This window comes from Schistocerca nitens, chromosome 4 (genome assembly GCF_023898315.1).
Source record: "Schistocerca nitens isolate TAMUIC-IGC-003100 chromosome 4, iqSchNite1.1, whole genome shotgun sequence".
In the NCBI taxonomy this organism is placed as follows: domain Eukaryota; kingdom Metazoa; phylum Arthropoda; class Insecta; order Orthoptera; family Acrididae; genus Schistocerca; species Schistocerca nitens.
The window spans coordinates 925,967,640-925,992,439 of record NC_064617.1 but is presented as its reverse complement, the minus strand read 5'-3'; positions in this window follow the sequence as shown (position 1 = coordinate 925,992,439).

Here is a 24,800-nt window from a genome sequence, read left to right as displayed (position 1 = left end):
TCGTATGTTCCACATTGATTTCTACGGTTATTTCACACAGTGTTGCTTGTCTGTTAGCACTAACAACGCTACGCAAACACTACTGCTCTCGGCCGTTAAGTGAAGGTTGTTGGCCGCTGCGTTGTCCGTGGTGAGAGGTAAGGCCTGAAATTGGGTATTCTCGGCACCCTCTTGACATTGTGGATCTCGGAATACTGAATTCCCTAACGATTCGCGGAGTGGAATGTTCCCTGCGTCAACTCCGACTACCAGTCCGCGTTCAGAATCTCTTAATTCCAGTCGTGCTGCAATAATCAGTAGGAAACGTTTCCAAATCAACCCCCTGAGAGCAAGTGACAGCTCCGTCAGCACACTGCCCTTTTATACCTTGTGTACGCGATGTTACCGCCATCTGTATAAGTGTATATTACTATCGCATTACCTTTGTCACCTCAGTGTATAGACGTAAATATGCTTCACAGCTCTGGTAGGTCATTTACTTTACCGTATATACACAAAAAGGAAGACTCGGTTGTACACTAGGTTTTCATAATTTTTTCTGGTTCTGTTTTTGCAAATGTAAGTTAACAATATTCCCATCGTACGATTCTGACCAAAAGTTTCGGGAGGGTTCCATTGGTTGTAAGGCAAATCCCAGAAATAAAAATTCTTTCCCAACTGGGACTTCTTCTTCCTCATTTTCACATCACTGCTATTTGCTAAAAATACAATGACTGCACGGTGGTTCGTAACTAGAAAAAACCTCGAGAATGGAAAGTATTTTTAAAAAAGTGAGTCGCTAGTGATCATTCATTCAGTTGAATGCAGACTTCTCTACACTTTGAAGGTTTTGGGATAATAAAATGCCACAGCTACTGTGCCAGTGTTGTGTCACCATTTCTGATACAAGTCAATGAGCACCGGCCCATAACAGCAATGTGTATAAGAACTTGCAATTAAACTCGTCAATTTCACTGGAACTATATGCGTCAGTCTGTCTATTAATAACTGCTTGATCACTGAAACTACTTCAAATTTTCATTTTTTCGACAGTCATTGTACGAACTGAATCTAGTGTTTCATTCTTCTTACGACACCACATCTCCTTTCGTTTCCACTCGTTTTCCTTGGCCAGTGATGTGACACATTTCCGTCCCTCTATCCCATCCACAATAATATAGAGACCTCCTAATCTTATTCGGACGTTGTGGGTGGCGTGCATGATGTTTCCAGCTTCTAGTACTGTGCCGTTGGCTACAAAAGGTGTATGTAACGATATCCATATACAGGGCTATTACAAATGATTGAAGCGATTTCATAAATTCACTGTAGCTCCATTCATTGATATATGGTCATGACACACTACAGATACGTAGAAAAACTCATAATGTTTTGTTCAGCTGAAGCCACACTTCAGGTTTCTGCCGCCAGAGCGCTCGTGAGCGCAGTGAGACAAAATGGCGACAGGAGCCGAGAAAGCGTATGTCGTGCTTGACATGCACTCACATCAGTCAGTCATAACAGTGCAACGACACTTCAGGACGAAGTTCAACAAAGATCCACCAACTGCTAACTCCATTCGGCGATGGTATGCGCAGCTTAAAGCTTCTGGATGCCTCTGTAAGGGGAAATCAACGGGTCGGCCTGCAGTGAGCGAAGAAACGGTTGAACGCGTGCGGGCAAGTTTCACGCGTAGCCCGCGGAATTCGACGAATAAAGCAAGCAGGGAGCTAAACGTACCACAGCCGACGCTTTCGAAAATCTTACGGAAAAGGCTAAAGCAGAAGCCTTACCGTTTACAATTGCTACAAGCCCTGACACCCAATGACAAAGTCAAACACTTTGAATTTTCGGCGCGGTTGCAACAGCTCATGGTAGAGGATGCGTTTAGTGCGAAACTTGTTTTCAGTGATGAAGCAACATTTTTTCTTAATGGTGAAGTGAACAGACACAATGTGCGAATCTGGGCGGTAGAGAATCCTCACGCAATCGAGCAGCAAATTCGCAATTCACCAAAAGTTAACGTGTTTTGTGCAATCTCACGGTTTAAAGTTTACGGCCCCTTTTTCTTCTGCGAAAAAAACGTTACAGGACGCGTGTATCTGGACATGCTGGAAAATTGGCTCATGCCACAACCGGAGACCGACAGTGCCGACTTCATCTTTCAACAGGATGGTGCTCCACCGCACTTCCGTCATGATGTTTGGCATTTCTTAAACAGGAGATTGGAAAACGTATGGATCGGTCGTGGTGGAGATCATGATCAGCAATTCATGTCATGGCCTCCACACTCTCCCGACTTAACCCCATGCGATTTCTTTCTGTGGGGTTACGTGCAAGATTCAGTGTTTAAACCTCCTCTACCAAGAAACGTGCCAGAACTGCGAGCTCGCATCAACGATGCTTTCGAACTCATTGATGGGGACATGCTGCGCCGAGTGTGGGAAGAACTTGATTATCGGTTTGATGTCTGCCGAATCACTAAAGGGGCACATATCGAACATTTGTGAATGCCTAAAAAACTTTTTGAGTTTTTGTATGTGTGTGCAAAGCATTGTGAAAATATCTCAAATAATAAAGTTATTGTAGAGCTGTGAAATCGCATCAATCATTTGTAATAACCCTGTAGTTACGAGGATATGGTCTTCGCAACTAGTATCATGCACCCTGTCTAATTAGAAACGCCATAACGTCGATGCCTCGGTATCATCATCACTCCCCCAGTGCACGACTGGTCGATAGTGCAACGCACGTCTCACCTGTCTTTCACTATAACCGTTCTGACAGAAAATCAGCTGACTTCTTCGACTGACAAACTCTCAGGGTCTCAGATGACGTGTACGTCTTTTTTCCTTACTCGGGGAGTCTTTCCAACGTTATTGCTCTGTTTTAAGGAAATAGAACGTGGAATGTGTTTTTCTACTACCCTCTAAAATTAGAGTCCCTTTAGGTTCGATAAAGGATTATCATGGTTTGCATAAGGCGAGTGTCTACCGTATTGCTTGCAGTTACGGCATATCATATGTTGGTCTCGCTAACAGGACTTTGGAGAACCGACGTGTGGAGCATAAGCTTCACACGCCTACAACAGCCGAAATAATCTGCTATTGCAGAACGTTTTCGTGGCACCCGTCATCCTACGGAAAACAACATCACGCACTTTGTGTGGTAAAGTAAATAAATAAATATGAGAAAAATTTAAGAGGATAATGCAATTGCGTTATTAGAAATGTTCTGTGCTTGTACGAATTTTTAGGCTATCGGACTTCTTCTCTCACATTTCAGTTGTAGATGCAGGCAGCTGACTTCACGTACACCAGCGTGTCTCATACATAAGAAAATCCTCCTTACTTGATTTCACTTCACTTGAATAAAAAGAAAACTTTATACTGGTACCGAATTTCCTCTTATTCCGAAACATGTATGATACAAAACAATCGTATCCCGTCATCCTCAGAACGCCACATCGTAACAGAATTTCTGCATACGAGAGATTGAGAAACAAAATCATGTACAAAAAAATGAATGATCGTTTTTATCATTTGTCTGCGTCTTACCTCGCTTTCATAATTAACGTCTTTGCCAACGCCTATGGTCGATCGGTGTTTCATTTTTTATTTTTAATAAATTTTAACTTTTCGATGTCCTGGGGGTCTTTCATTATGTACCTACACAGATTCTAGCATGGGATAGTGTTATTAAGGAAGCTGCTGAAAATAAATTAGTGAGTAACCTTATGAGTAGAGAAGGTGGATTTTGTTGAAATTCTGTATGGAATCCTGCTATGTCCGTCGTCAAAAAACAGAGGGACAAACTTAAGTATACTTCACCCGTTGGTAATATATTTTCATTATCGATAACTTCTGATGTCGGTCACCTATGGTTGTGTGATGGCGCTAGTGTTTAATGTGTATGTGTGTGTGTGTATGTGTGTGTGTGTGTGTGTGTTTGTGTGTGTTGTGTGTGTGTGTGTGTGTGTGTGTGTGTGTGTGTGTATGTGCGTGTGTGTGTGTGTGTGTTATCTTTTCAGAATTACTCTGCAAAGAGAGGTTTTAAATACCCCTGCATAGCACTTACTAGCTGAAATTATTCCGCCTTGAAAATGACAAGGTGTGCACCTGTCGGAACAGCAGCGTCAACCGGCTGTATTTTCATCAGTTATTTGAACAGCACCGTACCGATTGAAAACTTTGCCTAACCACGGCAGTTGTTACTCTGTGGCATTCTGTAACCTACGACATAGCATTCATATTTGCACCAGAAGATGCAACTCAAAAGTTGCGAAACCGGTTGTGTGGGTTAATAAGTCACCTGAACAAATACGGCTACAGCGGACCATTGGACATTGCATTCGGTTTTATTTTAATAGCTTTAATACATGTATTTTAAAAAACTTCTAGCTGTATGAATTGTCAAGCAATCATGTTTTCTTTCCGCTTTGGGATCGGTGACTGAAGAAAATTTATGGGGCTATACCCCATTAGACAGAAAATCTCTTTTGGCTCTTAAATACATCGATACATGAGCATAACTTTATTTATTCCAAAAATCATACACAACGCAGGACGGAATCACACTTTCCATCCATTTTCTATAGCGGGTTGTTCGAGATCCAACCCATTAGAGAAACGCGGATCTTTTCAGTCAAATACCAGGCGATTGGCACTGGGCAAAGATATACGAGGTGTGGCTAGAAAAAACCGGACTAGTACTGGTGAAACAATAAAACGAATGCAATAAGGCTGAAAGTCGCGTGGCCTGTCACGTGACTCTCGCTCCGCCTACTGCTCGAGTTTCATCTGCTTCCTGCACTCAGTCTGCCCGTGGCGTCTGTTTTAAGTAGTTGACGTATTGTCTGTGCGTCGGAAAATGTTGAGTGTACAGAAAGAACAGCGTGTTAACATCGAATTTTGTTCGACAAGATCGCCGTTTAACAATCAGAGCAGTGTCTGAGTTAACAGGAGTTGACAAGGAAAGTGTCGAACAAGTTTACCGATTTTTTCAATGTTTGCATCAGTTTTTGCTGACAATGGTCTGCCAGTGCGAGTGTCATCACTGGTGTCTTCGCGGCCATCTTTAAATCGTTTAAACCACTCAAACATTTGTGTTCGCGATAAACAATCATCGCCGTACACTTGTTGTAACATTACAAACGTTTCACTTGCAGATTTTCCTAGTTTGAAACGAAATTTGATGTTAACACGCTGTTCTTTCTGCACACTCAACATTTTCCGACGCACAGACAATACGTCAACTACTTAAAAAGGACGCCACGGGCAGACTGAGTGCAGGAGGCAGATGAAACTCGAGCAGTAGGCGGAGCGAGAGTCACGTGACAGGCCACGCGACTTTCAGCCTTATTGCATTCGTTTTATTGTTTCACCAGTACTAGTCCGGTTTTTTTCTAGCCACACCTCGTACCCAACTGGGAATGAATGAGAGGGGATTGCCAGTTCTGTAATTTTCCCTACAATCAAGGGAAACCACCCTGAAACCTTGACCAGAACTGGGGATTTTAATGATGTTGAATTTATTTTCGAAACACTGCTGTGCAATTCCAAAATGTGTATATATAGGGAGAGAGAGTTTGTCCCTTGTTGTTTGTCTATGCATCCAAAGACATCAGGAAAACAGACTTCTCTTGATGAACATTCAGATAAAAAGAGACAGCCGCGCAGGGAAGCCGCGCGGTCTGAGGCGTCTTGCCCCCGTCGGAGATTCGAGTCCTCCCTCGGGCATGGGTGTGTGTGTTGTCCTTAACGTAAGTTTAACTTAGATTAAGTAGTGTGTAAGCATAGGGACCGATGACCTCAGCAGTTTGGTCCCCTAGGATCTTACCACAAATTTCAATATCAAGAAGAGACAAATTCTTAGGACCCATTGAAAGACACAACAGTATCACTGGAAAAATAGCAGAAGGCACTATTTAGAGAAGACCGAGAATATCATACGTGCAGCAGCTTATGAGTGCTGGTGTGCTACGTATGCGGAAATGAAGAACGCAGAAGAAGAATGGAACGGTGGATTTCTGCAGTCCAACCTCAATACTGAAGGCTAAATAAGAAAAGCAGAAGAAGAAGAAGAAGAGAGAGAGAGACAGGAAGAGAAAGAGGGAGCTTGCGAACTGCGTGCTAGTAAAGCATATGATGTGATATGGCACAAAGACATCAAATATTTACGTAATCTGTAATTCTGTAATCACGTGATTTTCCGTGCCGTATTTACACTATACCCTCCACTTTAGATAAGATGAAATAAGCATAGAATGTGTGCAAAGAAGTGACGAGTACAAAGACCATGTAATGATGTTGCCAACAGTGGTGAATTATAGGCATCTGCAATGTGTGTATTTTTGTGTGAGTGATGTATTTTAGTGTCAACATAAAAAAGGTATGTACAGTTTATTCTGTTGGCAGTATAGTCGTATAAAAATATACTGTTGAAGATTGTTAAAATTCAGCGTAATGATTAAGTGTGAAATGAGTAGATTCTAGAAAGGGTAGTGAACCAAAGACTCCTCTTGACACTCCTTACCAGAAGAAAGGAAAAGTTCGAGGGGCATGAACTAATGGACAGACAAAGGAAGAGTGCAGTAAACAAACAACTGAGTGTATTGACTTATTAATGTGTGTAGACACGATTAGATTGGTATAAAATAAAAAGAGACTGAGCACAGTTTCAAAATAACGGAAAATTGATGGTATAAAAAAGATCTAAACTCATAGCATTAATATTAAAAACATTTTGGAGAAAAGAAAAAGAATACAGAAAATGCTTTAGCATAAGGTAGAAGTGATAGGTGTCTATGTAGCCACGGGAAAGATAGAAAATTAGCAGAAACTGTGTGTGGTAAAACTAAAATGACCAAGAAACAGTAAACATAATTTAGAATTTTTAGGTACAACGAAGCAATACTTGCATATAACGTTAATTTTTTAATAAAAGAATAGGAATCTTACAGCAGTTTAAATCTTGCAGACGCAATTTGCAATTTGAGTAGAAACATTCACTTGTCATTGTTCTCCCTGCAGTTTCAAGAAACGTGTAAAAAGGAAAACTTGGCTACGGTTATTAAACTGTGCACCGACGCCAAGAAGTAGCTCTTTTTGTTTCGCAGCGAGCACTTAAGAGGAGCGGGCGATTTGGAAGTAATATTGTGCTAGCTCGTAAGCATCTGTCGCGGCCTTTACAGCGCGAAATAAAAGACAAAGTGCTGCCGGAACGAGCGCGCAAACTGCCGCGGCACGTGACGGCCTTAAAACAAATAACGGCTCCAACTGTCTGGCGGGGAAGGCCGCCATGTTGGAGGAAACGGGACCGCTTCGCTGGTAAGCGAGCTCAAGCCGACCATTGGTGACCTGCGACTCATTTCTGTAAAATAAATACAGACAGACGTACTTATTTTGTAGGGAGATCGCCTATAATGCAGCTGTTGTTTCAACGAATTTCAGAAGCAATGGTAGCCCTAGTGGCCTGTGACGTAATTCTTTTTATCTCACTACTCATTCAAAAATCGACAGCAAGGACTCAATGGATATCTAATAAAACTCCTGGTTTCTTTAACCGAAATTTCTTTATGGTGTAATTCAATAAGCGCTTTCGACTGCATAAAAAATTTCCTCGAAATTTTATGTCTTTTTTTTAAATATTTTTTTATACTTGCTCAATTAATTGTCACCATGTGATTAAAATTTTCGATATGTGTTTTCATTCACACACATCAACCAATCCCACCAGGCTTGATGTGAAAGCACTGCATCGTTTTTCTTCATATTTTTTAAGACATCCTTTTAAAGTTCTCGCGCCATTTGAGTGGCCGCAGGAAGTAGTATGAATTATTGAAGAGATGAATACTGAAATATCAATTTCTTGTTATTTCCCTCACAAAATTTTATTCGAAATACAAGTTTCGTAAATGTTGTTCTATAGTTTGATATACATAACAGTACCAGTCCGCCTTGCAGGGTAGCCGCGTGGTCTAAGGTGTCTTGTCACGACTCGCGCGGCTCCACCCGTCGCAGGTTCGGGTCCTCTCTCGGGCATGGGTGTGTGTGTGTGTGTGTGTGTGTGTGTGTGTGTGTGTGTGTGCGTGTGTGTGTGTGTGTGTGTTGTCCTTAGCGTAAGTTAGTTAAGTTAGGTTAAGTAGTGCATAAGCTTAGGGACAATGACCTCAGCAGTTTGGTCCCATAAGACATTACCACAAATTTCCAAAGTAGCAGTCCATTCAGTTTTTACTTCCCAGTTTCAGGTTAAATTTTTTGCACTGGTTTACATACATGAACCTAATTCAATCAGTTAATAAAATATGTGGTTTAATAGCAGACAGAAACAGCATTGCGTGAGGGACTCCCAATGCACTGAACAATCGCCTTAAGTTTAAATGAACAGTACGTTTAAATTACAAACTGAATTAGAAGATTCATCATTATGACACATCGCTCGTTTGGCGGTGTTACAATGGCACCATAAGACACTATGTTAAGAACTATCTCAGCTAAAGGGTGGAAACGCGTGAGAGTTACAGGTAGGAACAACAAGTGTGGCGTGAGTGTCATTTGTGTAAATAACAGTGTTGAGGCGACACTAATTGCAGCCTTATTTGAACTACTTATTCCACACACAGGTGTTACACATTTTCGGTTTGAACTATAGATCAGGGTATCAGGCTAGACCACGACACGGCAAACTTCACGCGGGCGAGTAGTGTTTGCCAAATTGGTGGAATTTGAAAATTTGTGGTAAGGCCCAGATCACGTAAGAAGGTAAGGTCTTATGGGACTAAACTGCTGAGGTCATCGGTTCCTAAGCTTACACACTGCTTAATCTAACTTAAACTAACTTATGCTAAGGACAACACATACACCCTTAAAACTGGTGGTTTCTACCCTCCTTTTAGCGGCGAAATATGGCTTCTAGTGGATGGTGGATTTTATAGTGGTTTAGAAGAATTTAGTTTCAGTTCTCAAAATACGCTCGCAGTCACTAAGCTATTTATGTTTCGAAATACGTTATTTGTACTTTTTTTGATTTCAGGAGTATTTAACTTTTACCGCGAAGACAACACTGATGCAATACAATCTCACACCAAACGAACCATCAGACTCAGTAGACTATATGCGGGCATTCCCTGTAGAATGAACAGTATTTAGTAGCACTTAATTATAGTTCATTTTCGAGTGAAGGCGGCTTGCGCAGGTGCAGGGAGTGCAACAACCGGTAAGGTAGCGAAGAGCAAATTTTATGGTACAGTTTCAAGGAGTCAATATGGAGATTTGAAGACTCATGGGATATGTTCTGACCTTGACTTGCGGATTTATTGATTGTATGTTCATTTAATGACTGTGAATATTTTATTACTTAATAATAAAGGAGACTAATTACTAATATAATTGTTTCAAAAAGTTTTAGTGAAAATTTTAGCGATTATGAGAGTAGGGGCACTTTTGTTTGTAGTTTTCTGGTGGTTTTTGCCCTTGAAACTGGTGGGAAGCTCACTTTAACTGTTGGCAACACTGCGGGAGAGCGTGCAGGCCCGCGTGCGAGCCAAGGAGTAGCCTGTATCGTCTTTTCTCGTTCCTCCTCGTTAGTACTCGGCACAGCGCGACATTTCATTTAGTATTGCGGTGTGGCACTTTTCAGTCGGCACAAATCCCTTCAGTTCGGTGTCAGCGCTACGTATTTACCCTTCGCTAGAAGGAAGTTCACAGGTCTAATGGACATTTGCACAAATAGATGCACTCTAGCGATCTGTCGTCACAAGCCATTAAAAACGAATGAGAATGGCAAGAAAGAGGGACGATAATTCTTAATACCTATTAAATAGTTGAAAACTGGTCTCCACTTATGCAATGTTATTATATACAGCTGCGAAAGACGAATTTTACTTCAACTACTATTGCACAAAGGGCAATATAAAATAAACTGATGATTTCTGTTCCTGTTGCTTATCATCGCCAACAGATGGCAATGTTCATAGTCCTATTAATGTACCATAGATGGTGTAAGAGTCAGCAGTTAATTATTTTCCATATCTAAACTGGTATAGATGCTTGTCAAGTGTCACAATGTTTTTTCCATGTCTAAAATGTCTGCAAAATATGCTAGCAACATAAAAAAAATTCCTTCCTGACATCAAGTATTACAGTGTTATTTTAAACACACACACACAGCAAACTGGTACCAAAAATATTATTTTGAACTCTAAATTAAGCACCCCAATGGGATTTCCATGCGTAAATAGTTACAAATAACTTGATGAACAGACAGAAAAACAGAATTGACAAAATTTTAAAAGTAGAGAGAAGAATTGCTAGAACATGCATAAATAAGAAATATCAAAAAGCTGGGCAATGGCGGATAGTTCCAAATGAAGTGGTATACAGAGAACTGGAGCCCATCACTGATACTACACGAAAGAAAAGGATCTCTTTTTGTGGTCACATTCTGAGGACACCAGAAACCAGATTATCAAGGAAAATTATTGAGAAACTCTGGAATTTCAAACAACAATGAGGATGGCTTAAGGAAATAAGAGAGGATATGGAAGAACTGGAAATAACTCTGGATGATTTGCAGAACAAAACGCCAAATTTAAAGAAGTTGAGGGACACAGAAATAAGATTTAACCCAAAAATTGACAAACGACATACAATGAAAAGGGTATTTACAGATAAGGAATGACGAAAAGCATCGGAACGAATGAAGAGATACTGGGCCACTCGGAAGGGGAAAATACCAAAGAAGAGGACCAGAAATGATTGACTGAAGTGGTCCAATGAGGCCGTAAAAGCAGAAGAAGAAGAAGAAGAACAGACAGATGACATTTCGAAACAGGTCTCAATGATCGACATATCAAAACTAACCTGACCAGCCTTATTACTGCAGAAAACACATGGTAGCTAAAACATTATGCTAATCAGGCAAATACATAAATAAACAGAAGGTCTGAATTACTGGCATCTACTGGTAGAATTTATTTAATTCCATTATCTAGCCTGTTCTTGGTACATAACAAAATGCAACCACAAATTAAATATTTCCAAATCTAAATTATTCTCTGGTGCTTATTGGGTATTGCTGTGGTATTTCTAGGTCTGAAATACGTAAAGCGTGTCGTCATTTCAACCTGAGGAAATATTGTGGGTTGGTCGTAGAATGTACTGTCGTGACCTATCGTTTTCACAACTTTTCATTAATACTTCACCCCAGCAAGCACAATTTTAAGTTGGCTGGCTCAAATGGCTCTGAGCACTATGCGACTTAACTTCTGAGGTAATCAGTCGCCTAGAATTTAGAATTAATTAAACATAACTAACCTAAGGACATCACACACATCCATGCACGAGGCAGGATTCGAACCTGCGACCGTAGCGGTCGCTCGGTTCCAGACTGTAGCGCCTAGAACCGCACGGTCAGTCCGGCCGGCTTTTAGGTCGGGAGCGGGATGAGAGGTGGGAGAATTAAAGATAATGCATCAGGTTTAACGCTAGAAAATATAATGGATGCTGTTAAAGGCCTAATATTGCGTTTTATTTTCATTTAAACTAGGCGTAGTAGAGGTTAACTACAAAACGAACTTTCGACGAAGGATGTGATATTTATCAATTGGAACTATGGTATCAAGGCTCTCTAAAACTGTGTTTTCTATAATCAGCTGCTAAATAACACCAACATCTAATTACAAAATACGCAACGGGAAGAGACCATAGTTACACACATCACAGTGAAAAGACAAACAAACTGACAGGACGCCATTTTAGGAAGGAAGGCAGTAGGTGTTTAGACAATTTTATTATGATGTATTACTTAAATTGCATATTTTTGCAATACTCAGTACGGAATTCTGATGCTGCTTCTGTGCAGGGACATTTGCAGAAGACAGCAGGTATGTGAACAGACTTAGAAATTGCGTATTGTGCTTTGATGCAGCAGAGTACAACTAGGCCACTCACATGCTCTGAATTTACAGTACAGATGTTGACAGACGCGCGTCATCTGTAGCGACACAGAGGGACTGGGGGGGCGGGGGGGGGGGGGGAATACTGAGGACGCTTGTTGACATTGACGCTTGTTTCCATTAGGTTGCGAAAGTTAATTAGCTTCAAAACATCAGCGTTCTCTGACGTATTGTTCTGGAGCAACAAACAAACGCACACATACACACACACAACCCCCCCCCCCCCCCACACACACACACTTTCGGTTCACACACACACATTCGGTTGGTGTAAGATTCTTGAAGTTACTTCCCCATTCTACTGAATTCTTCGTGATGTCCCCATGGGTAGTTTGTAAAGGTTGATTAGCACAGTGAGTGAGATGCTGACCTCCAGAAAATGTAAAAAGGTTAGAATTATCCGTCAGATCCTAGGCACAGGATTTTACAGTAAGACTCATTAAACTACTACAGACTGCTGTAGAACGACAGTTGTTTATTATTAAATTATGTCTTTTTTACCATACTCTAGTTTGTATTATTTAATAATCTTTGACTGTTTAGTACGAATTACTTAAGAGATATGCTCCTATTGGCTTTTTAAATATTTGTATTTCAGTTGTCCATGTGAACTCCTTGGGCAATTTGTTATACAGTTTCATGCACTTGTATGAAATTGTGTGTAGTGTTTCCTGTTTCTTATTCTTCGGAAATATAAATTTAACTCTGGCTCACGTTCCATGATCATGAATGCCGTCGTTACTGAGATAATTGCTGATGTTCTTCTTGATATTCATAACAGATTGGTAGAAGTACTTAAACGATGCAGTCAGAATCCTCATCTGTTCAAACAGATAATTATGGGAGTTCGCTTGGTGCTTTAGTTATTATTTTAATCGCCCTTTTCTGTAGTTTGAAGACTAGGTAAATATTCTGTATGTAAGAGCAAAAAAATGATTTCATAAGTAAAGACGGAGTGTATATATGAATAGTATGTTACCGTAAGGCATTAACTGTGACACACTGATGACAGCTTTCTTAGGGCACAGTATGCTGATGAAATTTTCTTTGCTTGTGTAGTTGCGTGTTAATTTCACTTCAGGTGATAGTCTACATTAATCCATGAGATTTTCATAAACATTTACATGTATCTCAAGCGTAGTCAACAATACACCGTTATTGTAGGGGATAATACACTCCTGGAAATGGAAAAAAGAACACATTGACACCAATGTGTCAGACCCACCATACTTGCTCCGGACACTGCGAGAGGGCTGTACAAGCAATGATCACACGCACGGCACAGCGGACACACCAGGAACCGCGGTGTTGGCCGTCGAATGGCGCTAGCTGCGCAGCATTTGTGCACCGCCGCCGTCAGTGTCAGCCAGTTTGCCGTGGCATACGGAGCTCCATCGCAGTCTTTAACACTGGTAGCATGCCGCGACAGCGTGCACGTGAACCGTATGTGCAGTTGACGGACTTTGAGCGAGGGCGTATAGTGGGCATGCGGGAGGCCGGGTGGACCTACCGCCAAATTGCTCAACACGTGGGGCGTGAGGTCTCCACAGTACATCGATGTTGTCGCCAGTGGTCGGCGGAAGCTGCACGTGCCCGTCGACCTGGGACCGGACCGCAGCGACGCACGGATGCACGCCAAGACCGTAGGATCCTACGCAGTGCCGTAGGGGACCGCACCGCCACTTCCCAGCAAATTGTTGCTCCTGGGGTATCGGCGAGGACCATTCGCAACCGTCTCCATGAAGCTGGGCTACGGTCCCACACACCGTTAGGCCGTCTTCCACTCACGCCCCAACATCGTGCAGCCCGCCTCCAGTGGTGTCGCGACAGGCGTGAATGGAGGGACGAATGGAGACGTGTCGTCTTCAGCGATGAGAGTCGCTTCTGCCTTGGTGCCAATGATGGTCGTATGCATGTCTGGCGCCGTGCAGGTGAGCGCCACAATCAGGACTGCATACGACCGAGGCACACAGGGCCAACACCCGGCATCATGGTGTGGGGAGCGATCTCCTACACTGGCCGTACACCACTGGTGATCGTCGAGGGGACACTGAATAGTGCACAGTACATCCAAACCGTCATCGAACCCATCGTTCTACCATTCCTAGACCGGCAAGGGAACTTGCTGTTCCAACAGGACAATGCACGTCCGCATGTATCCCGTGCCACCCAACGTGCTCTAGAAGGTGTAAGTCAACTAACCTGGCCAGCAAGATCTCCGGATCTGTCCCCCATTGAGCATGTTTGGGACTGGATGAAGCGTCGTCTCACGCGGTCTGCACGTCCGGCACGAACGCTGGTCCAACTGAGGCGCCAGGTGGAAATGGCATGGCAAGCCGTTCCACAGGACTACATCCAGCATCTCTACGATCGTCTCCATGGGAGAATAGCAGCCTGCATTGCTGCGAAAGGTGGATATACACTGTACTAGTGCCGACATTGTGCATGCTCTGTTGCCTGTGTCTATGTGCCTGTGGTTCTGTCAGTGTGATCATGTGATATATCTGACCCCAGGAATGTGTCAATAAAGTTTCCCCTTACTGGGACAATGAATTCACGGTGTTCTTATTTCAATTTCCAGGAGTGTAGTTTTCAAGACATTACTGGCCGTCGTACCGCTGGCTTCAAGAATAACAACAGAATGAGAACCTGCACCAACCATATTTCACAGTACAAAAGACTTATATCTCGACGGAATTTTAAAATTACAGCTCGATCAGAAAATACATTATTTATTTCTAACACACAGCACTGACTAAAAAATAAATTTTTTTCCAAGTCAGCGAAATTTGAAACTAACAGCGCTGTAGGAACGTATAGTTCAAAATGTGCAAAATTTGTATCACTTCAGTCATTACCATTTGAAATGAACGAAAACGTAAAACTAACAATGTTATATATTTAAAATACTAACTAGCGCCATACCAGCCATTATCATTACTACACAAGTCAAACTCGGTGGCCAATATCGCAAATTCGTCTTGACCTCTTACATGAGTGAACAGAAATATATGACTGTGGCGTTTGACGCAGTGTTAGAGTAGATCCTACAATTGAATCAATGCTGCTGTTGAATGGCCTGTTCTTTGGTAGTCTCGGCGTTGTGTACATCTGCTTTTAAGCTAGTTTATGGTTCAAATGGTTCAAATGGCTCTGAGCACTATGGGACTCAACTGCTGTGGTCATCAGTCCCCTAGAACTTAGAACTACTTAAACCTAACTAACCTAAGGACATCACACACATCCATGCCCGAGGCAGGATTCGAACCTGCGACCGTAGCAGTCGCACTGTTTGTGACTGCGCGCCTAGAACCGCGAGACCACCGCGGCCGGCAAGCTAGTTTATGGCTACGAAAGCATTAGACCTGGTCATTTATGATGTCATTATGGTAGAATAGTCGTACGACGGTATTACAAATACAGCAATAGGAGGATGAATAAAAATTTTTGTTAACCGCTTGCAGATTTCGATGTGTTTCCCACTTCAAATTATTCTTTTCTTTTACTTAGTAGTTATTAGATAGAGTGTGACATTGGCAGGTAAGCTGGTAGTTTCTGCAGATTGTAAACCTCCAGCATGATTCAAAGCAGGCAACCAGTCAGAAAACACTGGTGTGAGAATAATGTGGAGAAACCCATTGGATGCACGTTTCACGAGGGAATAACTACTACAACACAAACGGATAACGTCGCATTGTTGCTGCAGTTAATAAAGCCATTATATAATTACGTAAGCATGACTCAGGAATTTATTCTGATTTTTGAATATCAAAACAGATCCGAATGCATATCAGTTAGATGCATTTGAAGTGTTGTTGCCCTCTAGTTATTGTCCTGTTGCTCTCTGCAGATTTATTTAACGATAACAGCTACTGATGAGTAATGAAAAGTTGGTAGATGATTTCAGAAAACAGGCAGGAGTTTAAAATTATACAAATAGTTCAATATCGTAACGTACAGAAAAGTCTACGGGAACCTTTACTTAGGAGCGGATGTCACATGATCGGTGGTAATGATGATGATAAATATGGTTTCAGTGCGGCTGATTAATGCATGTACGAGTGGATTTTAAATCGTACTTTAATTTCACAGCTTTAAAAAATACTTTCATCAATGCAGCTGCATTGCACGGCAGCAGATTTCGTATTGTGCTCATAGTAATTTTTGCTCATGCGTGTACAGATTTGTGAGCTGATACGAATGTGTGAGTGAATTTCTCGTTTTCAGTTCGGCTTTCACTTTTCTGATTATCCTGCATCGTTCTGATACTGCATTGCACTGCGTAGAATCACGGTTCAACATAAAGGGTTTGTCAAAAAAATATATGCACCGAAATTATATGAGTTTTTAAACATACAACGCAGTGAGTTAATATTCATCAAAATACTATAATCGCCTGCATCAAAACGCAACTGCCAGCGATTATTCGTAGACGCCCCTGGGATGTCGGAAACTGCTAAATATTTGGGACATTGATGCCAGTTTTGTTTCCTGACTGTTTCCCTCAAAAGTGAATTCTAGGGCTGCGTGCCTTACACCAGATCCAAAGAAATTAAAATCATGGTTTAGCAATCCAGATAGAATTGATGGACTGGCATTCCCCATTTGATATCGCTAAAGGCTTCGAGAGGATGGATGATGTTATTTCAACAGATTCTTTAATTACACAATCCCAAAAGCCGTTTGTGCGAGCCATGACCGATCTTTCGTCAAATTTTATACTGCGGTCGTTTTCTAAAGCGTGGTCAGCTACAGCAGATTTCTCGGGTTTGTGTAGGCGATAAAACAACTCTCCTGCTACTTCCTGCGTTGTTCCACAGTGTCTACTGTTTGCCAGACGTAAGACTGGCCACACTCGCAAGGTATATTGTAGGCTCCACGTATTCTCAGACCTGTTGCGTCTTTTACCGGTCTCTGGGCTTAACTTGGCCGACACGGAGCCACAGAACGCCAAAAATGCAGTTTCTTTTCCTTCTCCTCGTCGGTGATCTTGCTTGAAATCACTTCGTTTACCTAATGGACATTACAGCCGTTGTTCCTTAAGATCTTGCCTAGGTCTGATATCATTCTTTCGCGATGCAGCAATGTTTGTAAAACGGTGCACTTATGTGCCGAGTGATCATAAGTGCTGGCTTGCAAGTGCAGATCGGTGTTCGTGGATTTTCTATAGATGCTGTTGCCAAGACGTCGATTTCGTCTGCGCCGGACGAGGTCGTCGACAAAGGGCAATACATCTTCTTTTTCTACCTCCCTGGTAAACTGGATATTACTGTAATGCAGGGCTTAACAACTGGCAGGTTTTGAGCACGAGTACGCGCGTCTGCTCAGGCACGTGCTCGCGAGCAGGTGCAAGGTCGCGGAGTAGGGAGGGAGGGGAGGGAGGGGAAATGCGCGCGCAAGTTTGAATATGGCCGCTGCGTGCCTGTTGAATTTGCGCCGACTGTGTAACGTTTAAAGTACTACGATCAGCTCTAACAGTCACTTCGCTGGTTAAGAATCATGTCAAGTCGCCGTTGTGTAAGCCCAACCAAGCTTTCGCAGTTCAACCCCCATTGGGAGGAATTTTATCTGTTTACAGAAAAAGATGGTGTTGCAAAATGTTTAGTATGTCACAAAACGCTGAATTCTTTTACGAAATTTAATTTGCAGCGACATTATATGTCGTACCACGCGAAAGACTACTGACTTGGAAAATGTGATGGACTAGATCATGCACAGGAAGTTACTAAACTTAAAAGGAAGCTATCCGAAGAAGATCTGGATGACGAAGAAAAATCAACTGAGGCAGCTCTCAGAGTGAGTTACAAAATTGCTTTGCTTTTAGCAAAATCCCTGCGCCCCTTCACTGATGGCGATTTAATAAAATAATGTTTTGTTCAAATGGCTCTGAGCACTATGGGACTTAACATCTATGGTCATCAGTCCCCTAGAACTTAGAACTACTTAAACCTAACTAACCTAAGGACAGCACACAACACCCAGCCATCACGAGGCAGAGAAAATCCCTGACCCCGCCGGGAATCGAACCCGGGAACCCGGGCGTGGGAAGCGAGAACGCTACCGCACGACCACGAGATGCGGGCTAATGTTTTGTAGTTGCAGCGGAACATATGTGTCCATCTCAAGTTGAACAGTTTCGGATTGTGCCATTATCTAACATGACCATTATGCGTCGCATACAGGACATGGCAGACGACGTCCAGAGCCAGCTTGCAAATATCTGTAAAGATTTTATGGCGTATTCTCTAGCTCTGGACGAAAGTGTTGATATCACTGGCACAGCGCAGCTTGCCATATTTATTAGAGGTGTTAATACAGATCTTCAGGTGAGGGAGGAGCTCCTCGATGTAGTAGCCATGAAGAACACTACAACCGGAGGTGATATTTTAAGTAGTGTTGAAGAAAGTGTTGAAAATATAGGATTGTTGTGGAATTCTTTAGCTTCAGTGTCTACAGATGGTAGAGGCATACACTAAGCTAGTAAAATTATGTGGCACGTGTACATTCTCCTTTATTTGTTTCATTTGTCGCAGTAATAATTCGTGAGTGATATCCCTGCAGGTAGCCGCGGATTTACATTGACTGGCGGCAGCTGTTGTGTACGCCAAATGACTCTCCCCACTCTCCGCTCTGGTCCGGTAGTGGGGGTAGCGTGCTCGCGCTGCTCCGTGCTCGCGCCTTGCTGCTCACAGCTTGCTCCGCGAGCACGTATGTTGTGAAGCCCTGCTGTAATGCCATTGAAGTGTTCCAAAAACTCGTCAACTTTCTCACGTCTAAACTAAAACTAAACACCGCCAGAACAGGCCATGAAGGCCCAACAGTACCGACAAGCCACCGTATCATCCTCAGCCCACATGTGTCACTGGAGGATCATGAGGTCAGCACCGCTCTCCCGGAATTTGTAAGTTTACGAGACCGGAGCTGCTACTCCTCAGTCAAGTAGCTCCTCAGTTTGCCTAACAAGGGCTGAGTGCAGCCCGGTTGCCAGCAGCACTCGGCAGACCTGATGGTCACCTATCCAGGTGCTAGCCCAGCTCGACAGCGCTTAACTTCGGTGACCTGACGGGAACCGGCGTTACCACTGCGGCAAGGCCGTTGGCTAAGTTTCTCACGTCCTTGGGGTCAAATGGCGATCGTGTCATCAACGTACCAAAAGAAATAGCTAGGCTGTAATGTCGCTTGTCTAAGACAATATCCTCACCATTCTCCATGAAGAAGTTTGCAATAGCTGGAGCTAATGGGCTACCCATTAATTATCAGTTCATTACGACGCCGTCCGAATAATCGTAATATTGGCCATTGTACAGAAAATATGACGTAAGAGGGTGCCTAAATAGCTCGACCACTTCACTTACAAAGAACTGGGATACTAGTCTGTAATAGGCACATTCGTAAACAGCTCCACAACATCAAAACTGACGATAATGTCTCACTCACTAAGTCGAAGACGGTTAATTCGGTTGACAAAATCTGCTCAATTTTTAATATGATGTTCGCAGTGCCCCACGTGTGGAGCGAAAAATGGTTCAAATGGCTCTGAGCACTATGGGACTTAACATCTATGGTCATCAGTCCCCTAGAACTTAGAACTACTTAAACCTAACTAACCTAAGGACAGCACACAACACCCAGCCATCACGAGGCAGAGAAAATCCCTGACCCCGCCGGGAATCGAACCCGGGAACCACGGCGTGGGAAGCGAGAACGCTACCGCACGACCACGAGATGCGGGCCGTGTGGAGCGAGGAGATTGGCCAAGTACTTCACCAACTTGTATGTTGGTGAACAAATGGTGGGTAAGATGCGGCGGAATGGCGTCCCTTCGTTGTAGAACTTCTGTAAAGCATAAGCAGTAGCTGGTCTAGGTGCCTCTGGGAGAGGATCCTTGACAACAGTGTCTTTGACCGAGGAGCGCTGGGGGAGTTCATATGTCTTTCTTATTATTACCGATGTTGGATAGCGTGGGAGCTTCCAATAAGTATCTCCGTCGAGTAGCGCGCAGATCGTCGTACCATAGTCCCTGTATTCCATAAGTACGGCTGCATTCCCAGCAGGAAGAACCACAATGCTTTCATCATTGCACAGTGGTCGCAGGACATTGCGCTCAGTTCTGGTCATGCTGGGTGCTGGTCCCTTTGCTTTCGTGAGAACACGGCACGTTTCACGCCGTATTTCATCCGCTGTTTCGTATGGGAGATTGTGGACTGCCTGTTCGACACCACTTATTGTCACACATATGAATATCCCGCGGTGGAGGTGCGAAATTAAGTCATTTCTTAAGTGCCGACATTGCACCAGTATCTACATACCTCGCCGTCGAGTTGATGTCGGTGCGTTCTGAGGATCTGTGGTCTGCACAGTGTTGTTGTTGAGAGAGGCGGCTGAGCTTTCCTTTTTGCCTCTCGGTAGTTCGCTTCTGTCACGACGCTTGTTGGGAAACCGTAGCTGCGTCGACCCACATCCAGTCCAAAGCTGTGAGTGCCCTTGGTAGCAGCCGATGCAAGTCCATAAGGCACTGCCATTCCAATCCAGCAGTTGACTCGTGCGATTTCCTTCTCGTAGAGTAACACCAGAGCTCCACAGCTCTACTGACATAAATTTTCCTTTTTGTCTGTTCTACTTTCTGTCATTAAGATATTGTAAATATTGTTTGTACTGATACCACAAGAGTGTTCGCTTTTTAGTTTGTAGTAACTTTGATGTCCTGATTTAATCATATGTAATGTAGTGTATCTATCATTTAAATTCTTTGCCCCATTTGGAGGGGGACAAAACTTACTGTTGTAACCTCCCCGCAAAAATGTAAAACAATGATAGTGAGCCAGATGTTAACTCCCCACAAAATTATGTTAAATAATAATGCAAAATGGAACCAAGCTTAAACTCCCCACAAAATTGATAAATGAAAATTGACCAAAAACCACAATAACATTAATCAAATAATGAATCAAGAACTGAATGTAAAATCTCAACACAAATAATTAAACCTGATAAATTTTATAAGGGCAGCTGCGCTGACCTTCGGCCCTGTGAAATAATTAAACCTGAATAGAAAACCAAAATTATTACCTCAGTAAAAAAAAAAAAATGCATCCATATCTGCTCTTATTTTTCGGCACAGCTCCGTGCAATGCTTGCCTGTATTTAATTTTGATTCTTGGAGGGAATGCATAGGAAATATTATTTAACTTGAAATGAATCTTTTTCTTCAAAGGAGTGGAAAAATTCTTTAAATTTAAATGATTACTTTTCTTTAAAAGATTTACTTTATAAAAATTATTATTGGGGCATTTCTTGAACAAATGAATTACAATTACCATACATTATTAGCTGAGCGCAATGCTGCTTCATTACCTTCTACAATAATTACACATCGTCCACCACATTCCTGACCAGACTCGTGGGCAGAGCACACCACGGACGCATGCCGACTCGCCACACACAACTCTATCCGACTTCTACTACAGACAGAGTGCAACTCGAAACTGTTCCTGCCGACTCGGTACACGCAACTGCCGATTGACTACTACAGACAGAGTACAACTCGCAACTGAACACTCGCGCGATCAAGCGCAGACTAGGAACGATAAATAACTCTCTGGTCAGAGATTCTGTCGTGTCTAGCCATCGCTGGTACGTACGCGTTTCACTGTATATAATTTTAATTTCCGTGTGAATAATTTTTTGAAAAAATACCAATATGTGTAACTGATCTATTTTATTTAATATATTCGGTTGCTGTTATGTAATTGCTGATCCTCACTTAGGATTCTGAGTTAATATGTACGTAAAAATTGGTGTCGTTCCCCTTGGGAACGTAACTGTGTAGCGCGCACAAAATGTGGTTGTCACGGATAGAAAGGGCCAGTCGGAAACGATCTACTGAACCGCCAACAGCTCATGTGAAGGATGTGATTTGTGCTGGTGCCGAGAGGAGCTTTTAGTGCCGTTTTAATATGCTGGCAATACTCTGAAATTAATATCCACCAAGAAATGACAGAGTCCAGCTTGTATATCTGCACCTACATCCAACAACATGCACTCGCCAGCATATTGAGCAATCACTGAAAAGGGACCATGGACTAGTAGAATTGTACAGTGAAGGATCAGCTCATTGGATATTTCAGTGTGCTCAAATGTGAGGTAAATTATACCTGAACTCTTGTACGTACCGTGATTTATCCTCAGTCGCATATCCACTTAGGGCCCCTCCCATGCTAAAGTGCTTACCGAGTGTACTTTATTGAAAGCATATTAAAGTTAATGTGGCAAAAGAGTGTGCTAAAATTAATATTGGTTGTTGAAAGGATCTTAAAAATATCTCAATTTTGTCTTTCACGGCAGTAAAAGTTCAGAACTGCAACTGTTGAGAGTTACATGTTCATGCTTGCTAAGTGCTTGTTTCACTAATGTAATGAAAGTGCGTTTGGTTTGCTCTACTACAGTGGTCAAGATTAAGGGTCCCCCCCCCCCCCCCAATTGAAAGGAGTCCAAATGCACAAAGTTACTTAATTATAGAAAGTTTCAATTACTCTTGCTATTCCTGTCAAGTTCCGTACAGTAATGGGTTCCTTTTGTGTATTGAAAGTGCTTATTGATAGTGTAACAGGACCCACAGTTTGTCTATTGTGCTCAAGCTAAATAACGATTAATAGAAAGACCACTATCTATGAAAACAGTAACTACTTTTATTCAGAGGTCAGTGAGAAAGTGTTTGTTAGTGAAGTACATTTAACTTTCATTCTAAATAGAAAAGTATTTAGCTGAGAGAGACTTAACCTATGCCCAGTTCATAATTTTGCAGTGAATATTAATAGTAGTATTATTGAGACCATTCAGTTTGACTAAGCCCTGAAGGTAATAGTGTGTATCGTTATCTGCTATATTTATGCAAATAGTTTGTTCTGCTCTAACTGCTAGCTCCAACCTTAACGTTAACATATGCATGTGCCCGAGTTCATTGCACTCTCGTGTGAGAAAGTATAGGCTATGTTTGCCCATTGAAGTTACTTGCTTTCAGTTTCTTGGACAAGAACGTTACTCATTCTTATGCCTAATTAGGCTGGCGACAGTTTTCATTATCATTTGGACAGTGTGGATTGGTAAATTATTGTTTGTTACTATTTCAATATTTAATTAATTCTGACTTTCACTTCCGATAAGCCACCTCCGTTAGATATATCACGGTCAACTCAACAAAATTCCCTTCAGAGCGAATCATTGTCACAATTCGTGTCGCAGCACAGATATTTAAACTTTGACTCTCGTGAAATTATTTCTTTTTAACTAGTGTGTTTGGATGTACTGGGTACGTGGAAGGCCAAATAATTTTGTGTTATTCAATTAGAGTTTTGTGTTGTATTTTGTACATGTTTAGTGTAGCCGATGTATTATTATCTGGAGTTCATTTTCTTGCACCATTACTTCATCACCTGCAAGTAATAGTGTAATTCTGTGGGTCTATTTATCTAATTTAGCTCCAAAATAATTTTCTGATATCTCCCTTTTGAGAACATTGTCAATGAAAAACTAAAGGAGAGTGAGTGAAAGATTAAACCGTCTAATATTATTTTTGACATTGGGGTACCATCGAGGTAATGTCAACATCAAACGTGATTCTGCTCCCCATTTTATACTAAACAGGCACGTTTAAGTGATGAGGAACGTTCATGGTGGGTCAGACATACAGTACCTGATCAATAGTATGCGGAGATCTATTAGTGGACTTTAATATGGGGTGTATCCACCCCTGATCTTTATGGTGACTTGAACTCTACTGGGGATACTTTCTGTGAGGTATTGGAATGTCAGTGTGGAAGGAGGCCGCCGAGTAAGTGACGCCAGAAACCATTTCCAGAAAGTTAAGTGATTTAGACAGGAATATAATTTAGTTTAACGCCGACAACAAATTAAATACGTGCATTAGTGTATCGTTTAGTCTTGCCATTAAAGGTTTGACTTTTCTTTGCGTATTTTTTCAGAAAACACGAAAAGATCGTAACTTCGCGAAGTCGCGCTTAGGCTTAAATTTTGTAAACGTGTTTGTTTATTGTTTCACGGTAATTTAACTAGTTTCTCGGTAACAAATAAGTAAACTACCGTAAATAGCGTATAACTTCATTGTTTTAATACAGATTTCAGAAAAACAGCGTAACTTTATATCAGAAACTTGCCTATATACATTTGTTTATAGGCCTAATTCTCGTAACGTTTTTGGAGAATCAAAGTTAAAGTACCTCGTTTAATTGTCCTTTTTTTCATTCAATCGAGTGAAATATATAATAAATAGCGTATACCTTCATTGTTTTAATACAGATCTCAGAAAAACAGCGGAATTTTAAATCAGAAACTTGCTTATATACATTTGTGAATAGGCTTAATTCTTGTAACGTCTTTTTTGATTTTCGGTAATTTAATTGATTTATTCTAGCTAAAGTATTATTTTTGCCATGAGTGAGAAGTGCCTGACTTGCCGTAGAATTGTTAGTTCCGGGGTTTGGTGTGATGGATGTAGTAGTTTTTTTCACTGGGGAGATTCCAGTGGCGTGGGTGTTGGGAAAGTGGATCAGGCTCATCAGTGGTTATGTAGGATTTGCAGCAGAGATAGGAAGATAGTGGAACAGGAGGGGAAAATTGCTGCCCTTCAGGCTGAGCTAGATCAGGCTAGGGAAGATCTGGACAGGTTAAGGAGGGAGAAGGGCAAAGAGAGGTGGGAAGTGGCAACAGGTAGCAGAAGGAACAGGCCTAGAACTAAGTCTGACAGTTTTGTGGTGAATGTCAAAAATAAGTTTGACCTGTTGCTTCAGTTAGAAACTGATGAGCCTCAAGCAGAGGTAGGTGTAGACAGGACACAACAAACTTTCAA